Genomic DNA, 24,767 nt, shown 5'->3' on the forward strand with positions numbered 1-24,767 from the left:
TGTAATCTTGAGTGCTTGGTCTTTAAAGCGGTGCTGTAATCATGTTGAAAGGTAGTAGAAAGGAACAGTTTGCCTATTTCAGCGTTTGGTGATCTGTATAATTTGCACACAGCTTTTCAATAAGCTGGTTTGTTTCTTGTCTACAGAGGCTGTACTATAGCCATTTCAAGTTCAAAATTACTGCAAAAAAGTAATTGATCCTCTATTTCAATATCCCTGCTGTTTCATGAGCCCTCTTAAAATTCGGAGGAATCTATTTCTCATTGATGTTGAAAAACATAATAAGGTCACAGCAGGAAGGCTTTAGCTTCATTAAAGAACATTATTATAAAAATAAAATGATCGAGGGCAAATTGTTTTCGTCCTTGTGGTACTGTTTCTGCACATTCACATTAATCTGAGCGTTTAAAGCAACAATAAATTTGTAATCTTCTCTTTATCATTCACTTCACCATGGTAGCCCCTAGTGGTAGAAAGAGATGTCAATCGCTTACGTTCCAGGGGATTTCTAGCTCTGTTGAATAAAAAGGAATCAAACCTCTTTGGAAATGAAGGCTGCAGCCTGTCAGTCACTAAATTTATTTCTGCTTTTAAAATATCACGGAGAATGCTGGTGTCCAGCAAATGTAGATGCCAGCATTATTTAAAAAATGATTGAGCCGGGAAATGAATGAAAATTTTGACCCACTCGGCTTCCATCTATCATGGGAGCCTGTAATGGGGGGATGACGAAGAAGGATTTAAGATAGAGAATCAGTGATTGCCCTATTAATCTCATTTAACTGAAACTAAAATCTGACAGAGTGCATTACAAGTTGCAGGCAGTAAGGCTTATCAATTCATTACTACTTTCAAGGCTCTCCCTTGCTTTCTTTCTGCCTTCAGCTCCTGGCAAAGGACAGCTTTTTACAGTTCAATTTCTCAGTTTATTTTTGACTGCTTTTAATTAAATTTGATGGCCTGCTTCTGCACCACTGAAGTTATTGGAGTTGCAAAGCACTTTGCTGTTATAATGATATAGCTCCCTTGATGTCTGTTCATTATTAACTGCTTTTCAAAAGTGCTGCTCTCAACTCTCATTTTATAAATATTTAAATAACTGAATTTCTATAACATAAATATCAGCACACAGAAGATAAGGATTCTATTGCCTGTTTAATAGGTTATACAAAGTAAAATAAGAATGCCTTTTTATAAGGCTTTATAATATTAATTGGGAATGTGTCCTTAGATCATCCTGTATATAAATTCTCATACAGATAGTACCAATGTCTCAAAATCACAGTAATCAGTGATAGAAGATTTTAGAAAAGAGAATGTGTAATTTTCATATAGGTAAATGAGATCCTGAAATTAACCTGGGTGTTTTTTTAAAGCTGTCATTCTAATTTTTAAGATAAAATGAAAGAGTGTGCTAAGAGAGCTTAGTCATCACCAAAAAAAAATTCATTCCTCAGAAATAAATAAATAAATAAATAAATAAATAAATAAATACATAAATAAAGCAGAGTCTTATTAAGATAAAACCAAAAACTGATGAATTAACCTCAGTTATTAATCTCCCCCAAAACTCAAAAGACAGCAAAAATTATTATTTTTTTTAAAAGTCGCTATGGGCTGATCAAAAAATAGGAGCTTAGAAGAAAAATGGAGATAGTAGCAGAACAGAAGATAGTAATAGTGTCAGCTGCGATCAGCCTTGCCTTAGACAGACACTGTTCTAACTCATCTTCTACCTTACGTAACATCCCTATCATCATCTCCTGTTTACAGGTGAGAAAATAGAGGTGTAGAAACATCAGGCAACTTGCGGATCACATATTCAGCAAGTAGCAAACCCAGGCAGTCTGGTTTCAGAGTCATACCTTTCATCACTCTACTGTATTTCAATACATCGTGGAAGGTAGGGAGCAGATTGTGAAATGATGATTGATGTAGTAGACTGAGGAAGTGCTGCCCACAGGCCCACAACGTGAAGCGCAGCAAGAAGCAGCCAAGCGTACCCACAGAACCTTCCAGGAGCCTAGCTTTCAGAATAATGGAGTGCTTTGGAAAGGAGTGAGATGCAGTTCTAAAAAGGGGACAATTGGTGAAATTCTATAGTGGTTGCTCTCTCATCCCCCACAACAGGCAATTACTTCTCTGTTTCCTGTCATCCTCTACCCTCAAATTCCCAATTTTAAGTCTGTTCTCTGGAGAAATTAAACCTGGTACGCTTGACTTTGGACAGAGCTGTTATTTGAAATGGAAATACTTAATCAAGGAACCTGTAAGCCACCTCCCTTACTTGGTTTCCAGAACACAAGCAGCCAAATGATATTACCTCAACTCCTACTCAAAGACCGCACTTTATACGAATGGCGAACAAAAGGTCAGTCATTTGAAGAAAACTGCACATTACTGAGACCTACAGTGAGATGTTAACACCCACAAAGGACTGATAATAAACAGACAATATAGGGAGTTAACAAACAGGGATGGGGGGAGTTACTCTAATCAATAATATAGAATAAGAATGTGTACTATGATAATAAAACAAAACATTCTAAGATAATCAAAAAAGTTATCAAAACTTAGGAATATGGTAAATAAAACTTAAACACCAACAGAACATCAGGTACAATGGGCTGTCAATAGGCTTTCAGCTATAGCCATCAAAAATATCCCTACTTGGCTTTTTTCCCCTTTTCTCTGCAAATATCTATCCTTGAGCTCCTGTTGGTGCAGGGTTCCTAACCACTTCGTGTTTAGTGCTGCCCAATTTGAATAGACTTTTCTTCAAATAAACTCCAAATTTTTTTTATAGATTTTATTTATTGATTCATGACAGACAGAAAGAGCTACAGAGACACAGGCAGAGGGAGAAGCAGGCTCCACACTAGGAGCCCAATGTACAACTTGATCCTGCGACTCTGGGATCATGCCCTGAGCTGAAGGCAGATGCTTGACTGCTGAGCCACCCAGGTGTCCCATAAACTCCAAAATTTTAATATGCCTCTGTTTTTTAACACAAGGAAATGCAACACTTTATTCTCTACTGTATCCCACACTGGAAGAAAAACATACTATGAAGATATCAGCTCAGTTGATAAAATCTCAATGCCAGCAGAAGACTATATCAAAGTATTATATAAATGCTACATTTACTGAAGCTAATTACATTACTCTAATTATGTAAAAGAATACCCTTGTTCTAAGGAAACAGAAACTGAAGTATTCAGAGGTGAAGGGCAATGATATATGCTACCTACTGTTAAATGACTAAGGACAAAAACAAAACAAAACAAAACAAAACATAGATTGACACAGCATGTGTGTGTAAGTATATAGAGAAAGAAAGCCAAGACACAAATGTGAACTATAGATAGTCTAGGTAAAAGGCCCTGAGGTATTCCTTGTACTTCCCCTGCCCCACTGCCAGCAACTGTTGTCTAGGTTTCATTTTTTTTTTCTAAATAAAATAGTTTTTTTTTTTTTTTTTTTTAATCCAAGAAAGGTACAAGATAAAGTCAAGGAAATTTCCCAAAGAATAAAACTGAGAAAGAAAAATTTATTTTTTTAAAAAGATAGGAAAAGATAATCCAGAAGGCCTAATAGCTAACTAATAAAGAGAGAAACCCACAACAGCTAAGATGAAACTAAAGAAATCAAACTTTTAGCACAAAAAATATCAGTTTTCAACATGAAATTAGTTCCACTCCAAGGCACATTGTCATGAATTTCAAAAATCCTGAGAGGTTCTTGTGAAGAAAACACAAAACGAAACAGAACAGAGAAGTAAAAGGAGAATCAGGTGGCATTGAACTGGTGCTTTCACAATCATCGAGAAGGAGGAAGAAGTGCAACCCAGGAACAAGAAATCCAACGGAGAAAAGCAGAGGCAGGGAGAGTCAGAGGGCCAGCACATAGATGGGAGCAGAAGGGTGGACAGAAGGGTAAAAGCGTGTGAGCACAACATACATGATGCAGGTCTCAAGTATTTTCATCATTTTGTGCATTTGAAATTTGAAATAGTCATTAATAATCTAGAATCTATGGAAATTAATTTCTGCTAAAAAATTGAAAACCTAGAAAGCAACATTTATATATAATCATGATTTAAACATCATGTTGATTTCCCTAAAATAAGTTGAATCAATGCATTGAGAAGAGAGTGGAAAGGAAGTCCTGTGATTAGTGTGCCTGTCCTTCATCCTACGTAAGTATCATAGTAAGAAGTTAATAGATGAGGTTGAAAATTAATTGAGATAATATAAACATGTTAAATTAAAAATAAGGTGGTTACCAACAGATGACACTTGAACTTTGTTCTCTCTTCAATGTGACTATTGCGTAGAGAGATGTGGAGCAGGCTGTTGTGATTCTGTTGCTCTTGCAAGTCTCATAATACAATTTGATTGCTAGATCATGAGTTTCTATTTTTAAGAATCAAAGCAATTCCAAGAAGTAGAACACTTTGTAGTGCTCTAAAACTGCTTCAACTATTTTAAAAATAGAGTACACTGATCATTATACAGAGAGGGCCCCTGCCCAAATATTTTCTATAACATTTTTTTAAAAAGAAATATTTGTTCAGTGTTACATATGACATGCATTTGAAAGGAAAACCATCTCCCAACAGTATTAATTTCAAAGAGCCCAGAAGATGCTTTTGTAGTTTTTGTGTCTCTTAAAACAATTGCTTTAAAAAGTTAAGATTCACTGAGAGAAATGTGAAGCTAGAGTTTTGTAGCTTTCCATACAAGGGTAGGAACACCATAGATTCCTCTAACCTTTGTAAAACCAGTTGTTTCTAATGTTAAAAATATATTTGAAACTGAAGCACATCCTAGTCCTGCTGTCAACTCCCACCCAGAGTAGATGCTAATGATCTCCACTACTAATGATAAAATGTCAATTTCCATAGGTCTAATACGTTCACAATAATTTCCACATTCCCAGTACTGAGTAGCAATATCTTTGGCTTCAGCAACTGGTATTTACTGGTCTGTACTCCAGATGGTGGTATTTAACTGTTATAGCATATTGCAATAACAATGAAAAAAGTACTTCATCTTCTATCTAAGATATAATAAGAAATTTAATGTAAAGATCACTTGTTCTTTCATATAAAAGAACAACTGCTCAAGTGATACTTAAAATGTGCATAAGTTATTTTCATTAAGATTTTTAAAAATTGTCTTAAGAGGCATTTTTGTATATTTACCATCTACTATTATTAAGGTCTGAGTTTAATAATCTAATCTAGAGCATCTGTCATAGCTCTATGGGAACTGCTGATGTTTTTTGTGTTTGAAGTCTCATATTTGGTATAAAACACTGAAGGAGATTCTATATTATATAATGGGTACTTGAAGGAGATTAATTTACCTTTTGAACAACCAGAAAGTTAGCTGCTTCACCTCACACTATTTTTTTAAAAAAGCATTATTTTAATTTTTTTATTATTACATAGAAATATTGTGTTTTCTCTTTTCAGTTCTCATTTCCCCATTCCACAAATATCCAGCAGGTGACAACACTAACCACATTTTTTTAAGAACATGCTTTCAGAGCTCCTGGATGGCTCAGTCAACGAAGTGTCTAGCTCCTGATTTCAGCTCAGGTCGCGAGATCATGGTTGTGAGTTTGAGACTTGCCTGGTTCCACGTGGAGTCCACCTGGGATACCCTCTCTCCCTCTCCCACTGCCCCTACCCTCCTTCAATATGAATAAATCTTTAAAAAAGATAATGATTACTGAATCATACAGTATCATAAAATTTGCATTTTAACCTATACCTTTTCAGCATCATGTCATCATGAACTTGAGTTTCTGTTTAGTATAAATGGTAAAAGTTTTTGTAATATACCAAGATTAATTTTGATAATTCCAAGTACTGTTGATTTGTAACCTTGAGACCAATAATATTTTCTCTGGAAATTAAATGTATTTAAAAGTTGTAAGAAAAAGTTTTAAGTTTTGTATTTTATATGCTTTAGGAGGTAAGTTTTGCTTAAAAACTCACACTGCTCTGAATTTCACAGTTTGGTAACAACTATTATGTATTCTACAAGTATAGGATGTCAAGCATTTCCATTTGAAGTTAGAACAAGATTTTGCAAGCATTTTTACTTGCAATGGTATCAGGATCCAACAGAATGTAAAGTCCAAAGATAACTGGAAAGAGGATACAAAATTAAGAACATACTCCTTGGGCTAACATTAAAGACCACCAAAATTAATCTCTATCCTTTTCTTTTACTTGTTACCTTTAATTACAAGAAAAATTGCTAGCTCTCCTTTTCTTTGTCTTTTCTACATTCAAATTCATTGTTTGCATACAAATTGTCCCCTCTTCCTACAATGCCAATCCCAGCCTGCCATCATCCATTGAAATTATCAAGTTCAATTTCCTTCAAGATATCCTCTCAGTTGCTGAAACACAAGACAAATGCTGTCTTGCACTTGATCTCTCCTTATCTCTTGGCATCTGACACTAATACTTATCTAAGTATGTGTGATATGTATCTACATAATGACATGCTATTTAGTAGTGTATTTCCTAAATACACTATTTAGTAGTGCTATTTAGTAGTAGCCTATTTCCTCCCAAAGAGAATCATTACTTGAAGGTAGAAATACTTTAATATCTGTATTTCCCTAGACCTGTGGGGAATATAATGTATATTGTGGATATTTAATATTTGTTACTAATTACAACTTCTAATTATTAAGAACCATCATTTTGAGACTTTCTTTCTTTCTTTCTTTCTTTCTTTCTTTCTTTCTTTCTTTCTTTTTCTTCTTTCTTTCTTTCTTTTTCTTTCTTCCTTTCTTTCTTTTTTTCTTCTTTCTTTCTTTCTTTCTTTCTTTCTTTCTTTCTTTCTTTCTTTCTTTCTTTCTTTCTTTCTTCCTTTCTTCTCTTTCTTCCCTCTGGTTGATTTTCAGGTCATTGCATTTTCTTGAGATATGTTCATAAAGGACACACACACACAAATCCCAATTGAAAGTTTTGGTTTGTGGTGATCTAAGTCTCTCAGATTTTAGTATACATTATTTGGAACTCCAAGTGGTTTCAGTGCAATGAACGTGAAATATATTTTGATTTACTCTAGACATATATTATTTAATGTCTAATGAATACAGATTCATCTGACCAAATTCTCACCTCCTGAGAATTTCTAATGTTATAGTTTGCAAAATATTCTCAGTACTTCAGCAAACATAATTTTAACTGTTAAAGTTCAACATTACTACAGTTGTTGGCAATATTAAATAATTTTTGTGTGATTTCCACTGCACCTTAAATTTCAGGTCATAAAGTGTTATTAATATTATATGGTTGGAAATAATTTCCAGATCAATGAATCAATGCTATCTTAATATTCTGTCTTTAATTTTCATACCACATGTATTTTGTGAGTGGTTTTCATAAGAGGAAGTTGCTTTGTGTTGCCCAGCTCATTATCTTGGATTTTATCCCTAGTTGAATTCCCTTTGTGATCAAAGGGCAGAGAGAACATCTCCTGAATTATTGAACCATGCTGATTTGATGGGTAGGCCACACACATTAAAGGAAAAAGGAAAAAAGTTTCTCTGCAAATATCTACTTGAAGATATTTTACCAAAAAGCTGAGATTTCATTGCAGAAACAACTAATTCTACTACTTCATTAAAAGTAATCTGTTTTTCTATATTGGATCCACATTGTATATATACATATATACACATGTGAGTATTTTGGTAAGTTGCTTCTATCTGTTCTCTATGGTTGGTAACAATCGATGCTCACACCCACAAAGTACTTAAACATCTGTAGACTATTTCCACAAACACTGTATTAGTTGACTTTTAGAATTGGAACAATTTAGAATAAATAATTTAAGAACTCAGAGGCTTAAAGAGAATGGTAGACTCTGGGCTGCATAACTCATTCATGGCAGAGTAGATATTTGAGCCTAGGTCAACCAGTACAAATCTGACCCCTACCCTGCACACCTATGTTGGCATGCTGACAATTCCAAATTACTATTGTACACATTTTTCTGCCATTCTTCTCATTTCAACTTAATGTAAGTTCATGGCTTTATAATGTGCATGTTGTGGGGAGAAGCATTGATAAGACAATGATGAAGGATTAGCAAGAGTAAACTCACTGATAATGGAAAAAGCAAGAAAATTTTAATCATCATTACATCATTAATACGTTAATGATATTAACACACTTGTTCTTTCTCCTGTCCATTGAAGATAATTCAGGCCTATTCAGTCAAGTTAGGCACCCCCTCCTACATCTTTCCCTATAAGCAGGATTTTTTAAAAATTTTTATTTATTTGACGGAGAGTGAGCAAGCAAGTAGGGGCAGATGTAGGCAGAGGGAGAGAGAAGCAGGCTCCCTCCAGAGCAGGGAGCCTCATGCGGGGCTTGATCCCAAGACTCAGGGATCATGACCTGAGCCAAAAGCTGTCACTTAAGCACCTAAGCCACCCAGGGACCCCTATAAGCAGGATTTTACTTCAGATTTGACACAGAGTAGAAAGAGTAAATCACATTAAAGAGGAATCTGAAGGAAAAAGGCAGGAAATACAGCCTAGGTGAGAATGATACCTCTGCTTTGTTTGGTATATTAATCTAGAGGACAATGGGAGTGTGGGTTTAGAGTTATTAATTTGGGAATATTAAAGCCATGGGTCTCCATATGATCATCCAAGAAGAATATACAGGGAGAATAAAGAGGCAAAGGATGGACTTGGAAATCATAGTCTCTGTGGAAGACAGGTGCAGAGAAGTCTGTGAAAGGAGACACCACTGCTATTCTTCACAAAATTTATTTTTTAAATATTCACATGAGAAATTAGAGTTGTTTCTTTTGTTTTTTTTTAAAGATAAATATACAATCTATTTATGCATCACTGAAGTCAGATAAAGGAGAACTGCAGAAGACTATGGTAATGAAATATAACTAACTTTCAAAGATTTGGTGAATATATTCATGTTTTAATCAGTTACACACTGATATAATTTTTTGTTAAAAATGCAATAGTATTTACAAAGTGTCAGTGTGTAATAAAAGTTGGCATTTAGTACATCAAATTTATTGTTCTAATCTTGAAACAAATAGCAATATTCAAATTCGTTCAATGTACATCACTTATGCTATAATTTTCTACAAAATGAAAAGTAGAGCAATACAGGTAAGCATAATATGTACTCATCCATTTCAACAGGTCATATTTTGTTATTAATACTAATAAAAGCACATTTCTGTATATTTAATCTTTCAAGGCTCTACTCAAATTTCAAACTTTTAGACTTTACACATTTATTAAATAGGAATTATCTTGACTCTCCCAAACTCTTTCATTTAAACAGAAAAGTTGTTTAGTTTTTATAAATACATAACATATATGTATATGTTCTTTAAAAATATATATATATATGCTCTTGTTAAAAAAATACAAATGAAAGGTTTTACCTAAATTCTGCTTTGTTAACTATATAAATACACATTTTACACCAATACAAGATTTTACTTCAATTCTGTTTTATAACCTGATTTTTCAATCTCTGTAAAGATATGCTATTTTTTCATGACCTTATTCTTCTATGATCCTATTTTCTTTTCTTTTCTTTTTTTTTTAAGATTTATTTATTCATGAGAGACACAGAGAGGCAGAGAAACAGGCAGAGGGAGAAGCAGGCTCATGCAGGGACCCTGATGTGGGATCCAGACTCCAGGATCACACCATGGGCCGAAGGCAGGCACTCAACCGCTGAGCCACCCAGTGAGCCCCTATGATCCTGTTTTCTTGTGAAAAAATTAATGATTCAATTTTCAATGTTAAGTTGTATTTTTTTCTGGTTATAGTAAAAACATCCACTATAAAATTATCAAAAAAAAAAGTTAAAAACAAAAATAAAATAATCATATAGGGTTTTCCTTCTGCCTTTTCACACAAATATTATCTTAAGACATTTTAACTTGCTTTTATAAGTTTAAAAATATTCCTATTCCTTCTTTCATGTCACAAGTAGTCTAAATCATTTTAATAGTTTATATAATTTCACTATTTGAACAAAAATCTATTTTATAAGTTCAGTACAATTAAGTATTTGGGTTGTTTATCATTTTCATTGCTATTAAAACTGAATGTAAGAAACATTTTTGCTTCTATTTTTTCAGACATTCTTAATTTTTTTCTTACATTGTCACTAGATATAGAATTGCTGTGACAAAAAGAGGGATTATTACATATTTGATGAGTAGACTAAGTACTTATTGCATACTCCTTATATCTTTTTTTATAGTCCTTGCCCTTGTAGCCTTAATTAGCTTGTCTTCTTTATTAATATTTTAATCCATGAAAGGCAGAAACTATATATGACTTAAAATAAAATGTTATATAGGCCTAGAATGTAAGTCTTCAAAGTCAAAAAAAAATTAAGTTCTGTAACATTTGTCTTGCATTCCTTAAATCTATAGCCTGTTATTATATTCAGTCCTCAAAAGTTTCATATTGAGCTAAGTGATACATACATTTTGGCTTATGAATTCATGAAGGTACATCCTTGGAGAATCACAATTAAAATATGGGTATGGGGGCACCTGGGTGGCTCAGTGGTTGATCATCTGCCTTCGGCTCAGGGCATGATCCCAGGATCTGGGATCAAGTCCCACACTGGGCTCCCTCCGAGAAGCCTGCTTCTCCCTCTGCCTATGTCTCTACCTCTCTCTCTCTGTGTCTCTCATGAATAAATAAATAAATCTTTAAAAAATAAAATAAAAGGGATCCCTGGGTGGCGCAGTGGTTTGGCGCCTGCCTTTGGCCCAGGGCGCGATCCTGGAGACCCGGGATCGAATCCCACATCGGGCTCCAGGTGCATGGAGCCTGCTTCTCCCTCTGCCTATGTCTCTGCCTCTCTCTCTCTCTCTGTGACTATCATAAATAAATAAAAATTAAAAAAAAATAAAATAAAATATGGGTATGTCTGACCCTTACTTCAGATCTCTTGTCATTTAGAAACCAGAAGTCAAGGAGCCTTTTGAGTCACAGAATTATCTATAGCCTCTAATTGCATGCCTTTGGAAGTGACAACATTTGGGGTCCTCAAGACTAACTCAGCCCTCCTATGCTTGTCATTTAGAAGGCTACAGAACAATGTGTCAATCTGAAATGCTTAATGATAACTTTGCTCCACGTTGGTCACTTCTGGATAGCCTTCCCTCCTTAACCCCCAAACACTCTATGAAATTTCATCTTTCATTCTACTTGTAGTTCAGTCATTTTGACACCCAGTTCAGAAAGAAACTCATTCATAGTTATCTCTTTGACCACTTAAAGAGGAAATCATTATATGCATTGACTTTAAAGTATGATACAATTTTACAACTATAATATTTTTGAAGAAATGAAATAGCCCAGTATTTCAAGAGGGTAGAAATCAGTTATCTGATGAGTTCTGTAGGTAAGAGTCAGAAAGATGCACACATTATATTTCGGAGAACTGTACTCACCTGGAGCCAAAGCCCATCACTCCCTTCAATGCTGGTGCCAACATGCTGTCAGTCAGACACCCTCAGCTGGACTATCACCCGGCCAGGAACTGCTGGCACTTTACTCCTACCTAGAACAAAATACAATGTCAGTCATTTTTTTTTTTTTGAATGTTCATTCAAGCATTGTGAGATATTCATTATGTTATCTTTCCTTGTCACATTAGACACCCATTTATCAGAATGTTCAACATAAAGGAAAGAAGCGTAAACTCTTTACCTCTATAATTTATACCACAATGATTAATATAGCAGCTGTTTAAGTCAAAGGGACCATCTATATTTTATCTCCTATAAAGTGTTTTTTCTAAAAGATTATTATTTCAGTGCCATCATTCCTATCCATTTGGTTTAAGTAATTGATGTGTTAATTTAGGAAGCCATTTTCTATATATTATCCTTGGAAACTATAAATCAAAATACTTTAACCCCCAGAAAATATTGTTTCCTGTATTTTTTTTAACCCCAGCTGAAGAAATCTCAGTAGGAAGCAATTTAGTAATGCACTAGCTTTATGCCTGTACTACTTTATATTCTTCAACTTGTGAGACACTGATGAAGAACACAGATGCTTCCTCACATGCACCAGGGTGTTGCTACTATGGAACATTAGGTGAAAACAGACCTTTTTGACCAGATGATGGAATCATAGACTAAAAAACAACAACAATAACAACAACAACAAGAAAACCAAGAAAACCTTCAGGGCTGGGCTTCCTGTGTATGAAAGGGATGTTATAGTCTTTCTTCTCACAATTGTGGCCACTTGACCTTCAGCATTCTCAGCCTCACTCCAGTCTGCCTCACAATTGGGTGGTTTAAGGAAACATAAGAAATCCTACAATATGCCTAAGTTGTTGCAGTTTGTCCAGGCAGCACTTGTTTTACCTTTGCCTTTGTCCCTTTCTCCAGCACTTGGAATTTGACTGAATTGAATCTCATGGTGGGGATCCTGTTATTTGCTGACCTTCCTCCGGATGCTTACTGCCTACCTTCATCCTCAGAACCAGGTTGATACACCCTCGTGTTTGATGACCCTGCCAGAGTAATCTCTTACCTCTTATTGTACCACTTTGCACTAATCACTCGTTTGAATCACCACTTGATATGTGGCACCACCCTCTCTAAGTGAATAATGTGGCTCCACATACTTCAACACAAGCAGTGAAATCTATTCCCCAAACCCTAACCTTTCTGGTGTCAAGTTATGAACTACTTCTTTTGTCTCATGTTACTATTAAATTTAAGAGTTTTTCTATGCAGTATAATATAAAAGGTGCAAGAGAGACCCATTTCAGTTCCATAATAGAAGTCAAATCTTAAGATTGAATATTGTTCTTTCCCTGTAGCCTTCTTAAAATTCAGATTTTTCTCATCTCACTCTGGAATCCATTTTATTCCCTTTATTTCTTCTGCTACTACCACAATAAGCTTTCATTAGCTCTCATTCAGATAATAACAATAACTCCTTAAATGTCGGTCGAGTGCCAACTGAAAACAGATGGCACTTTCAGATTAGAATAATTGAAAAGAGTTTAATAAAGAACCTATTACAAAACTGTGTGCTATACGTAAGGAAACCACAAGGGGAGGCGCCACCCTGAGACTGGCAGGATGAGGACAGGGGGCAGTTACCACCATCTAGGAGTCGGATGTATGGAGAGGGTCCCCTGGGCAGAAAGTCATCTTTGCTTGGGAGTCCCAGGCAGCACAAGATGACAGGATGTGAGTGAGCCTGAGGTAAACCATTTTCATCTTCTCCCTTCTCTCTGGTTTCCTACCTATCCTACCCATGGGACAAACCACAATGGCCATCCAAGGTCACGGAGCCTCTTGATGAACTCCATCCAGACTAGTTTCCAGTGTTAGAGAGTAGGATGGAGAAAGGTAAGAGTGAATCTGAAAGGAAATAGAGATTCAGCAAACACCTATTCATAATTCAGAGCATGGGATTTGGAATCAGATGTAGGTTTGATTCCTGGCTTTACCCATGTGTATTACTAGATAAACTTTTATAATTCTTGACATCATTATCCATATGATTCAGAAAACATACTTCAGAGTTTTATTGTTAGAATTAAATGGCATAAATTACCGAGTACATGTATATCTACTAAGTAGTTAGTATTAGCCACAGTGGTAGTAATTCCTCTCAAAATGCATAGAAATCAAACATAAACACATTCTAGCCACACTAAACTCTTCAACACTTGTAATGGATAGTGTATTTTCATATCTTTCATGAGTGCTATTCCTTCTGTTTAATGATTTTATTTTCTTCACCCTCCCACACTAACCCCTGTTGCCAGGGATTCCCTACTCATATTTTAAACTTCATGAAATGATCTGAAGGTTCTCTTCAGTTTCAGAAAAAGGAGATCATCACTTTTTCACCTTTCCATTGCACATATCATTCTGCAAAATGATTAGACTATGCCATCTTCCTACTTAACTATGAGCTCCTTAAAGAAAAGGTTATGTCTGCCAGATCTGTATCCTCAGATGGTGGTTCATTGCTAGGTTCTTAGTAGATATTCAATAAACATTAAGTGAATAAATGTGTATTACTGGAGTTAGTCTGTTACAATGTCAGAAGGTTTGTTTCTTTCCTCTTGGTCCAAAGGGCAAATCAATCAGTAATGTGGTAGGTGGTGGGGAGTAAGATGATCACGGAAAGTTAAGACAACCAATGAAGAGGTCCCAAGGGAAACTCTGAGCTGCTCCGCAAATTCTTCCTGGGACAGCCCTGCTGGAAAATTCACCTCATTCATTTCAAGGCTGCCAGAAATACCAGTACTGGTTGATTTCAAGCAATTAGTAACTTATAATCTAACTAGGTAACTGAATACAAACACCTCTTAGTATCTGATGCATTTAAGTGATAAGACAAGTTGAATCATCAACATTTCTTCACTGACTACCCCGTTTTTTCCTGCAATTTAAAATACATGTATTTATTCTGTTTTGTGAATAGGTAATACATTTGCATGAATCTAGGCCTCACAGAATGGTATATAGGACAAAGTCTATCACCTTTTCCTCCATCCTATCCTAATGTCATCTGCAACAAGACCAACTATATTGGCATCTGTGGATCCCTGCAAATTTCCTTCAACAAATACAAAAAAAAGTAGGTATATTATTCCCCACCCCAACCACAATTAAACAAAGAGAAAAGATTGCATTCTTTACCCACCATTATGGGCCTTGCCTTTCTCCCCAAGCCACTGAAAGTAACTAGAGAGTTTTTTATATTAGTAAATGAACGGCATCTTCCGTGTAGTCAGTTTCATGTCTTTCTATTGTTCTGACATACCTACAATTATTTAATTATATAATTATACTACAAGGTTTTTATTTTTCAAAATGTTTATTATTCTTGAGATTAAAAAAAGTTTGTTGAGGCATCTGGGTGGCTCAGTAGTTGAACATCTTCCTTTGGCTCAGGTCATGATCCTGGGGTCCTGGGATCAAGTCCCATATCGGGCTCCTTGCAGGGAGCCTGCTTCTCCCTCAGCCTGTGTCCCTGCCTCTCTCATGAATAAATAAACAAATAAAATCTTTAATTAAAAAAAAATAAATGTATCCAAGAGGTACTCAGTAGGGTACATTCCTATAAGTGCAGAAGTAAAAAATAAATAAATGCATTTAACTTTCAAATATGTTGGCAAGTTTCCCCGCCTTGAAAGTTAAGCCAGTTAATGCTACCAACACCAACTTCTGCCTGGGTGGGCAGATTTCTAGATTCTTGAAAATCTGATAGGTGAAAAATTTCATCTCTGTCATTTTACTGAGTATTTAAAAAATTATGATGTAGATTCAACATCTCTGGCATTTAAGGGATATTATGTATCTTTTTGTGTGAAATTTCTGTTAATATCCTGTGCAATTTTTAAATTTCAAGTACAATTTAACACATTCTTTTGAATTCTATATACTTTCAAAATGAAGCAAAGTCATTAACGACATTAACGACGGCAAAATTCCTCTATTTAAGGGTTTTAAAAACGTGTGTTCCCCAGTTCCTTGCAATCTCAGCCCTGGAAAGCTAAACCTCACAAAGAGGTCCCACAGTGCTCTCTGGTGGCGGCCTGCTCCATCGCATCCTCCCTGCATTAACTCATGGAGCAAAAACTATAGGTAGATCTGGCTTGTTATCCAACTCTTTCTTAACCTCTAAGCCATGCCGGAGGCTCCTCACCCAGAGACAGTGTAGAATTGCACCCAGGCCAAAATGAGGAGACAGTAGAGCTACCTCAGCCCTCAGGGACCAACTTTGTGCCTGCAAATTAGTGGATATCCTAATAAGCAAGATTGCTGTAAAAATGGCCCTGGAGTCTTTTGTCTTGTCTTGGGTTGCAGTACAAGGCTTGTTCCGGAAGTTAGGCTCTGCTTTACCCTTCCCCGTGTATCAGTGACATCAGAAGAGCTATGGTCACTCTTCAGAACTCCAAGTAGTCAAAATATCACAAGTCAGTTCAGTCAGAAGCCTGAAATTCCTTCATTCCACAAGTATTTCAAATACTATTAAGCACTGTTCCAACTACTTGTGATTCTTTTCAGTGAAATATATATATATATATATATATATATATATCCTCAAAAATATCTATCTTCTTGGAGCATTTCTTCTAGTTGGAGGATGTAATCAGGAATAATGTAATTAAACAAGTAACATGCTTATATTGCAAAACATGGATCTGTGAGACTATGGGGGCAGGAAGTGGAGTGCATGTTTCTCTTTAAACTAGAAAAAAGAAATAGAGATGCCTGGGTAGCTCAGCAGTTGAGTGTCTGCCTTTGGCCCAGGATGTAATCCCGGCTTCTGGAATTGAGTCCCACATCGGCTACTTGCAGGGAGCCTGCTTCTCCCTCAGCCTATGTCTTTTCCTCTCTCTCTCTCTCTCTCTCTCTGTGTGTGTGTGTGTCTCATGAACAAATAAACAAAATCTTAAAAAAAAAAAAAGAAAGGAAAAAGAAAGAAAAGGTGGGCTTCTTTGGGTGAGGATTTGAAGGTGTGGAAATTATATGGTTTACCAGAGGAGAAACCTTCTAGAACAGGGCAATAGTCTTAAGGCCATGGTCCTGCAGTGGATACCTGAAAGATGCCCTTTCTAGATTAAGAGATCTTAACTGCCAGCTCTAATTCCACCTGGAATGGCCCTAAACTGGCCATGCTGCTACACCAACTCCTCACTCAAACGCAGACTGCACCCAGTGACAAACGTTGAGCATGAAGGCCTGGCTTAGAGCCACAATGCAGGACAGCTTCCTGTGTTGTTGGAAGGTCCTAATCTCCTAGTTGTGGGGCTCTGTGCTCAGCATGGAGTCTGCTTCAGATTTAGAGTCTCTCTCCCTTTTCCTTCACTCACTCTCTCTCAAGTAATAAATAAATAAATGATTAAAAAAATTTGAAAAATAAATAAAATATTAAAACAACAACTTGAGACGCCCTTTAGAGGACCCTTGCCCTCTCTGTCATGCTCCATTTCCACAGGCTAAGTACTGCTTCTAGCAAAGTAGATAATTGATCATGAAAAAGAATCACTACCTTGTTCTCCATTTCTAAGATAACTTGACTATTTGCTCATCTTTCCCACTGGACTGTGGGAAGTTTGAGTGCAAGCATTTATTTTGGCAATCTTCAACACTTGCCAAATTACCTCATAAGTGGGTGGTACTCAATGTATGCTTATTTAATGAATGGATGAGGTGAATGTGTGAACAATAATGGTCTGAAACATTGAGAGGTATAACTGAGGGGATGTATGAAACTATTTGTATGGCTGAAAACACCTGGATTAGTAAGTGGCATGTCAGGCATCAGTTAAGTTGTGTGGAGTTTTTTGTTTTTTTATATTTTTCTCAAATTTGCTCTTTAAACTATCTATAAAAATAAATGTGCAGGAAGACTGTAGGGTTGAATAGCTGCTTATCAGTCCCCAGAATGGATCCACTCCTGAGGCTTGCTGTGACCTTCTGCCTGGCTCTCAGTGAAGCACTCATATCTCCACACACTTGTTCCAAGCTGCTTGTCCCCAAACCTCCCACACAAATACTGATTTCCTGGAGTGCAGTTTGAGCAGTGCAAAGGCTGCAGAAGTTTATAAAATTCATAAATCCACTAACACAACTAAAGCTACAAGTATTGTTTTTCCTCAGCTATGTATGAAATATCATAAAAAGGTTTTCACAATAAACTTAGAAGTAAAAAGTCATATGAATTTCACTGAAACATAAAATATATTTTAATTGAAGCAAAGTGTTCTGTGAAGCATAACTATGAATATGTGCTGACTCATTGTCATTTTTATAATGCAAATGACAGAATGAATAATGAGTATATATATTTTAAACTGATTCTGTGAGTCTTGCATAAAACTCTATTTGCTTGTGAAAATCAAAATTGAAGATTTTTTTAGTCCAAGAACCAAAAAATGCAAAATAAACTATCTTTCTCTAAACCCAAATAACTTGGACAACTGAAAATCTGACGCTTCTCTTTATCATCTATTTCTGCATATAGAAAAGAATTGTTTAGTATGACGAGAAGTTCAATGGTAACAGTACATTATTAAGCTTCCAAAAAGGTACCTTGGTATGTAATAGCAAAATTTAGGTGTCCAAATTCTTTGCTAGTTATATTTGACAATACTCTCTGAATGACAATAAAATTTAAAATACTACAACATGTAGGTAGTGAGATGGCAAGTTAGATTTTCATTCTGACTCTTGGTCCTAAAGACTAAAATCCTTAAAGTCAGCAGTATTGCAAAAAATCCCATCTTCCAAGAGATTTTTTTCTTCTCTTAACATTTGTGAAACTAGATAAGTTAACCTTGCACATAAAGATATTTGGGTAATGAGACTATCAAGGCTATTTTATTAAATTGGTTAAGTCTGAAAGTGAATATCTCTCTACTGAGAACATATCAAGAAAGGTGGCAATAATGGAGAAGATTCATTAGGTAGTCTCATTACTCTGGTGGCATTTCTGAGTTTCTTTGTTGAAGGAATAACCTGCTTGCAAAAGATCTCTATTTTTTTTCTTCTTGACTTTATCAAGAAATGGGACAGATGGGAAAAAACAGGCAAAATGAAAAGAAAGTTTAGAGCACAAGGAGTTACCAAGGTGTTTACTGATGATCCTAAAATGTATTATTATTTGTTTGCTTGGTGTTGTCTTCATCATTTAAGACCCTATTGAAATTTATCTTCTTTGTAAAGATGAGGCTATCACCCTCAAAGTTCAGTTAATTGTTCCATATACTTATAAATTGCACTGCCATTCTCTATCAATATTACTCTCTTATTGTATTTTAACTTAAAAAAAAAAATCATAGGGTGAAGCATGCCTGGGTGGCTCAGTCAGTTAAGCAACTGACTTCAGCTCTGGTTGTGATCTCCAGGTCCTGGATGAAGCACTACATTGGGTTCTATGCTCAGAGGGGAGTTTGTTTCACCCTCTCCCTCTGCCCATTCCCCCCACTCGTGCTCTTTTTCTCTTTCTCTCAAATAAATAAAGCCATTAATAATAATAATAATAATAATAATAATAATAATAATAAAAGTTACAGGGAGCCTGAGTAGTGCAGGCAGTTGGGCGTCTGATTTTTGGTATTGGCTCAGGTCGTGAGATCAAGCCACAAATCAGGCTCATGGTCAATGGTGAGTCTGCTTGAGACTCTTTTTCCCTCTCCCTCTGTCACTACTTCTCATGCTCACACACACTCTCTCTCTCCAAGATAAGTAAATAAATCTTTAAAAACAACAAAAAAAGCCACCATTTTCCTGAATCAGTAAAAATATTCAAGAAGGATCTGCATCCCTTATTGCTGCCATTCTTTCCTCCTTTCATCTGCCTTCATCTCAGTCCATCTCCAGTGCTTAACATCATTCCTGGAAAAGATTATGTTCATTTGAGTGCTCAGCGCAAAAAAGAACTGAAGAAAATGCAAAAAATGTAGAAGATAAAAGCAACTAAGTAAAACTTAAAGACAGATTAGGTTAAATATCCTTGCACTTACATCTTCTCCTATTCTGTGATTGGTTTATCCAATACTCTTCTATATCCTTTTAACTTACAAAGGTAAAATTTTAAAGGTTAACATACAATATTAAAAAAAAACAAACAAAACATTTCAAGAAGTCTATCCAAGCAATTTCTGTGATACATTGACAGTAGCTTCAGAAATACTGTTGTAAGAGAAAGGCAAGAGTTATCATCCTGACAACAACCATAACAAAAATTGGCAGCATCGCAAGATATGATCAGTAGTAGGTACAAAGGAAAAGACTGAAGAGAGACATTACAATAAGAGGATAATTACATAAAGCAAGAAGGCAGTCATAAATTATAAAGGATATCTGTATTTTTTGTTTTTGTTTCATTTTGAAGGTTATTTGAAATGAAAATAATACATTCAGTAGTACAGTTACATGAGTGAACTAATGCTTAAGTGCAGCAAACAACACTAAATTGATGCAATGGCAGGGATGATGGATGTAAGACTTCTGTGGTGGACTGAAGGTCACCAATGTGAGAAAGCAAGATGTTTAATAAGAGAAATTTTAAGTTAGATAAAGTTCAACCATAATTAATGATTCCCATATCTTTAATTTTCCTCTCCTGGATCTGTGCAAAATTCTTCATGTTTGATTTGTATTTATGAATTTTCTATTCCTCGTAGTTTTAACAAAGCAGTAGTTACTTCTAAACATTTCTAAGAGATTTTTAAGATTGACAACATATTTAGAGCTAAAAAATTGTCCCAGTAGGACCCTTTAAAAAATTACTTCTTGATGAAGTCTATAGGTTATGAGATTTTCATCTTTAAGTTAATTTTACCAAGCAGTAACAATTTGGTGATTTTTAAAATAATTTGGTGATTTATACAATCGCCCCATTTCCTCATGTCATTGTCCATGTGCACATTTCTCCTTTCTAACATCCCTAGTTGTATGTTGAAGATAGCTTTCTCCAGAGGACTTCTACTCCCATGTTGAAGGGAAGAGTCACGTGATCTAGGTTAAGCCAATTATCACATGTCTAACCCCCTGCCCACATCAACGGTGGGCATGTTCTAAGTCTACACTTCTGCTGGAAACTCTGGGGAAAAGATGCTTTGTCATTCTTGATGAATGAGAAATAGGAAGTATGCAGCCCTAAGTTATGTCTCACCTTGAGACAAAGTATGAAGCCAATTTTATATATACATTTTTAAAGATTTCATTTATTCATTTGAGAGAAAGAGAGATAGAGATAGTGACCAAGATAGTACAAGTGGAGGGGAAGAGGAAGAAGCAGGCTCCATACAGAGGAGGGAGCCTGATGTGGGGTTCCATCCCGGGACCCTGGGACCATGACCTGATCTGAAGGCAGATGCTGAACCAATTGAGCCACCCAGGCACCTTGCCAATTTTATATTAATGACAATATTCTGAAGAGCTAATAAACACACACACACACACACACACACACACACACACACACAAATGGGATATGGGAGAGATTGGTTCTTATCTCATGGAGTCAAAGAATGAATCTTGGGGACACAGGAGAATGAGTAAAGGGATAGAAGTTTATTAAGTAAAGATACAGAGAAAGCTCCCAGAAGTGAGAGGGATCCCGACAGAGTTGCCACTGAGTGCTCATAGAGTTGGTCTTTTTGGAAGCCTACCAGGGATCCTAAATCCTTTTAACATCTACTGATATTACAATTGAGTAAGGACTAGTGATAACATCTTAAATGCCTTACTTTTTCTTTGGGGTCTGGTTATTCTTTGTTGGTCACAGATGGCTGTCATAAAAAGACACATTCTCTAGCTATACCTTAGGGCAGGGTGGTCTGGCTTGTTCACTTATTTCTGATTTCCTTACATCTCAGCATTTTTGGGATTTTTATGAGCCTGTTTTTGTGGCCCCCTAACAACCATGCCTAGCCCCATTTGTCCCTAACTCATTACTAAGAAGTCTGTATTTATACACGTGGCAGGTCAAAGGCTATTTGTAATATTGAGTGAATGTGTGTCTATGTATCTAAATATCTATCATCCATGCTTTTGTCTGACTAAGAGGATTCAGAGGAATTTTGGAGTTCAAATTTCACAAGCTCATCCACTCAAATACCCCCTTAGCTTCCCATACTGTTTCGTGTAAGGACCAGGCCTTCCTTAAAGACCTACCAATGCTATAGTGTCCTTTGCAGCTCTAAGTTTACAATTAAATCCCAGGTCGGATTATCAGAGAAAATTGCCTTTTAATTCTAGGAGATAAGAATAACTTCAAAAACTGCTACAGGGACTTTTACTGCTTGCTTTGGGTTGGGTCTGGATGCTCTGAGCTTATCACTCCCTCCCCCACCCCCACCCCGCCCCCTTCCTCTGGAAGCTTCTAATTCTGTTTAAAAAAGCTAGATCTCTCCACAGTTATCATTGTTTCTTACCATCAAGGGCTATAAATAGCTAGTATTTCACCTTCTTCCTCAGTTTGATTCTAACTAACCACAGGTAAAAAGCCTAATAGTTGGGATATGTTTGCATTCCATGGATTATCACCACCACCCTATTACCAGCAGAAATGGAATCTCTTATATCAGACCCCTGAGTAACCCCACAGCCAAATCCTTTCCTCATTCTGTTTTCTAGTGTCGTGCATGGTTCCAACTGCCCAGAAATCAGAACCAAAGATTATATGCTACCAGTGTTGTTACCTTCCTGGGTAATAGAAATAAAGGACACACAGAATGAGGAAAGAGGGAAATATAATTAAAAAGGTGCATTCCTGAATCAGAACTTCAACAGATTGTTTGATACCCGGTGTTTTTGTTTGTTTTCTTTTCTTTTTCCTGAGATGACAAATTAAATGCATGTAAGGGAAGTTCGTCTAAGGAAGGAAAGGGGAAATAATTTCCTCACCAAATGCCATATCCCATTGTCAAAGTTTTGCCTCTTGGGAAATTAAATCCCCACAATTCTGGCTTGAACACGTGTGGTTGCTAAAAAAGGTTTCCCAGCCTCCCCATCTAGATGTCAACATGAAAATCATAGGTAGAAGATGAGAGATGTGTAGTAAAAATTCAAGATAAATCATTCTTAGGCCAGCTCAGCATGGAGTTGGCAACAGCTCAGAGAACTGCCACAGTGGCAACTTGGATAGGAGACAAGTTAAGGCCAAGAAAACCTAAAGTGATATATAAGGTATAACTGAAACATATAAGCTGGGCTGTCAGTTACAACTAAGAGACTTTATTTATGTGAAGAGATAAAATGAGGGAAATGATTACAAGGAATCAAAAACTAAGTACATACTGGCTTATAAGGAAAAACAAAATGTATTCGTTTAAACTAAAATGTTTTGTGATGGTTGTTTCAGAATGCTAAGTGCCACCACTGGCCAGGGTGGTAAATAAAAATGTTCTGACGTTTTGAACATGTCTCTTACATCAATGCTATTCAGAGAAACACTATTTCTAAAATGTATAAATGGCAAGAATCAATTTTCTTCCTGATTTAAAACAAGAATATCAAATAGGCAGAAATAGAAAAATCTATCATTTATGAGGCCACTGAATAAGGAACCCATGAATATTAACTAGCTTTCTTTTTAGTAAAATACAACCATGTGCATATAATATTCAAATGTACTCATATGAAATAATAATCCTTCTACATGGTACAGAGCGTTTCTCCCATAGTAGTTTCTGTCTATCTTTCAGGAATATCTGTGTGTGTGTGTATATATATATATATATATATATATATATATATATATATATAATCATGAATTAGAGTAATAGATACAAGTAACTGTGCTATTTATAAGTGGAATTCTCCTTCACAGGGCTATTTTGCTTAGCTGGAAAAGATTACTAAGAAGTGAGATCAATTTACATTTTGTCTAGAATTAGATTTTAGGATGAAAAAGAATGTTTCGATGTTAAACCTCTTTTAAGTGTGAACTATCCATTTCAGTTTATTTTGTGGAAGAAAAAGTTAAGATATAGATAGACAAATAGATCTATAGATAGATAGCTAGATATCTCTCTCTCTCTCTCTCTCTCTCTCTCTCTATATATATATATATATATATATATATATATATATATATATATATACCTGTATCAAACTGAACGCTTAAAAGCTCGCATTTTAGGTAAGGAATCTAATAGAGGACAGAGATACAAATTCCTCTCATGATAAATTAGAAAGTCTAATAGAAAAGTATTTAGGCCTTCTTAAGTAAGCTCTCCAGTAAGGAATGGGGTAATTATCTAGAGTTTAAGACTGAAAGGAAAGCATCCAATAGAAAAAGAACAAATGAATTAACAAAGAAATGAGAATGTGGTAGAAGAATTCTGAGTGGATTATCATCCTGGAAGTACCCAAAAGAACATAAAGCAGTGAAGGATAGGTGTGTATCTAAGCCAGATTCTGTAAGGATTAAAATTTTATGTAGTTTTCATTTTATGATTCAAAGACAAGTTGTGTCTTCTTATGTTTGTTATTTATCAATTGGTAAACCCAGATTTTGCTTCTCATCTTTATCAGCAACCTTAGCCACAAGACTTAATATTTGGGACTGTCAACATTATTCTCAAAGCACAAAGATTTCCGAGGACCGAATGTAACTACTTGTTCATGAAACAATACCAGAAGCATGCTTCAACAAAGGAAAGCTAAGACATTTTGAATTTTAACAGCACTATTGTTAGTGGAAGGGGGAAGCATTGAGGAGTGTGGAGGAAAAAACAGCTTTAGATAATTTGATTTTATGAAATTGTACTATTACATTTGTTTGCTTTTAATCAGTTGAATTAAAATTATTAAAATTTTATTATTAAAATTTTTATTATTAAAATTAAAATTATTTTAAAAATAATTCCAGTCTCTGCTTAGTATAAGATAATCTTTTTTTCACTATAAATCTGATACTCATTCTTGTAAGGATGTATTTCTCTTCCCATCAATTTATTTGTAATATTGATTTTTGTCTTTTCACGGAGGAATGAAAAAATGCAAGGGGAACTCAGGGAAGCTTATCTCAAAACTGACTAAAGTTAAACTTAAATAAGACAAATCTCTTAAAATATCTGGGACAGATATATTGTAGGGTTTAGTATTGAAAATCTGGGTCAGATTATCAGAATTTCTACTTGGATATGAAAACAATACAACACTCAAATAAGCACTGCTTTCCTTTGACAGATGAATGGATAAAGAAGATGTGAT

At 35.6% G+C, this 24,767-nt stretch overlaps 1 protein-coding gene across 35 annotated transcripts in view; it reads right to left on the minus strand.

Moving 5' to 3' along the window:
- PTPRD (protein tyrosine phosphatase receptor type D) overlaps positions 1–24,767 on the minus strand; it is a 2,185,700-nt gene that overhangs the window by 1,525,834 nt on the left and 635,099 nt on the right. For all 35 annotated transcript variants that reach the window (XM_049116106.1, XM_049116100.1, XM_049116099.1 and 32 more), the window contains one exon: positions 11,499–11,608. The gene's annotated coding sequence lies outside the window, so the exon portion shown is untranslated. The remainder of the gene's footprint in view (positions 1–11,498; positions 11,609–24,767) is intronic.

This window comes from Canis lupus, chromosome 11, assembly GCF_003254725.2.
Source record: "Canis lupus dingo isolate Sandy chromosome 11, ASM325472v2, whole genome shotgun sequence".
Taxonomy (NCBI): domain Eukaryota; kingdom Metazoa; phylum Chordata; class Mammalia; order Carnivora; family Canidae; genus Canis; species Canis lupus.